The 1,719-nt window shown below is 33.4% G+C and overlaps 1 long non-coding RNA gene across 2 annotated transcripts in view; it reads right to left on the bottom strand.

Moving 5' to 3' along the window:
- LOC112519733 overlaps nt 1-1,482 on the bottom strand; it is a 6,070-nt gene extending 4,588 nt beyond the window's left edge. For both annotated transcript variants that reach the window (XR_003069939.1, XR_003069938.1), the window contains exons 1-2: nt 1,334-1,482; nt 870-986 (exon numbers count right to left, since the gene is read on the bottom strand). This is a non-coding gene — a long non-coding RNA (uncharacterized LOC112519733). The remainder of the gene's footprint in view (nt 1-869; nt 987-1,333) is intronic.
- Nucleotides 1,483-1,719: the final 237 nt, after the last annotated feature.

The raw sequence follows: 1,719 nt of genomic DNA, 5'->3' as shown, positions 1-1,719 counted from the left end.
TTTGGCTATGGAAGATCCTAAAAGAACTCGAAGTTATGATTGAAGCCCCAAGCATTATTGTGATAAAGAAGCAACGATTAATATATCTCTTGATCCTGTCAGCATGACTGGACCAAACATGTGAAAGTGGATAGACATTTTATTAAAGAAAAGGTGGTGGAGGGAATCGTGTACATGACTTATGTTCCTACCCAAGCATCATGTCTTCAACATTACAGGTCTGGTACTAAGCTCTATAATGTTTCTCAAGTTAAAAACTTGAAAAATTACCTGAAAGAAGGCCATATGATAGACCCTTTTATCGATCTATCGAGCCAACAAAAACTGAGCATGAATAACAAAGGATATATAAATATATCTCTGCTCAGATTTTTAAGACCTTTTACTCATGTTCATTGACTGGAAAATGGTATTAGATGAACAGTTCCAATCTTGCCAAGAGTGTATACAGCAGAAAGTTTAAAAGTAGTAGCTAATCTTATTTCTATATAGACTTCGATCAAAAGTAGTAACAATGCTCGACTATGTATTTAACTTTTCTTAGTTTCTAAATGAAGTTTGATATGGATATATCCAATGTCTAAGCAATTGCCTGGGCAACATGGGATCTCATAGCTATGGTCGAAAATGGCAAATATGACAGACCTACAACCCAAGCCGTGATATTTGGGTGGAATGGACATGAGGTTATTAGTCATATTGCCACTTTTCAGTGCATTTCTATACCAAAGTGGGAGGTGAAAATTGATTCCAACACATAACAAATTAATGTATATTTTTGGTAAGACAATGGACACTTGGAGAATAAAGTTACACAATCATAAATAGAAGTAACTAAATGATCTAAAATTGGGATGAGAGGTGGATACCAACAGAGATTGCACTTTGGATCTCAGCATACTTGAATAGAAGTTGATTTCAGAGTCAACACCAATCTCCTGGTCATCTTCTTCAATCAACCTATTCCGCTGGTTGTGACTTCCACTCTACCACAACAAAATCCATCAAAGAAGAAACATTAACCTCTACAAACAATTATTTGCAAACAGTCACAAATTGCAACATTGGGTTCAAATGCTATAATTCCCATATAGAACAAAAATCGGTAATTAGAAATTAGGTTGCGAAAATAAAAACAGATGTCATGGAGAAACCCAATAAATTGAACAATATGGTAAAGAAAACAAACATACTACAATCCCCTAAGTCAAACAAAAATGGGTAATTAGAAATTAGGTTGCCAAAATAAAACAGATGTCATAGAGAAACCCTAAAAATCGAACAATATGCCATATGCTTGTATTCTGGAAAACAACCGCAAGAGACTTTGAACCTGCTTCAAATTTATACGAGTAGAGGATGTGAAGTATCTCCATCTAAACCGGTTGAGCAGTTGAAATCGATAGAATGATATGCACGAAGAGGCCGTTTGAATTTAAAATAGAGAAGGATGTGGAAGAATCTGGTTGAAATCGAATAGAGATAAGGGATATGAACGAATACAGAGGGATATGGACGTGGAATTGAGGATATGAATCAAGGGATTGATATACTTGTAACTAAGCATTAAAAACTTGTACATTTAAATATTAAGTAATTAGCATTATAATATAGCAGTATTTAAGGCTTAAAAAGTTGTTTTTAAAAGTTTTTGTCAAATGTTTTATAAGATAGTATAGATATAATTTAATTTAAGTCAAATAATAAAACAATTTATTT

Source organism: Cynara cardunculus, assembly GCF_001531365.2.
Source record: "Cynara cardunculus var. scolymus isolate 2C chromosome LG 10, CcrdV1, whole genome shotgun sequence".
NCBI classification, from domain to species: Eukaryota; Viridiplantae; Streptophyta; class Magnoliopsida; order Asterales; family Asteraceae; genus Cynara; species Cynara cardunculus.
This window is presented reverse-complemented; position numbering and strand designations above follow the sequence as displayed.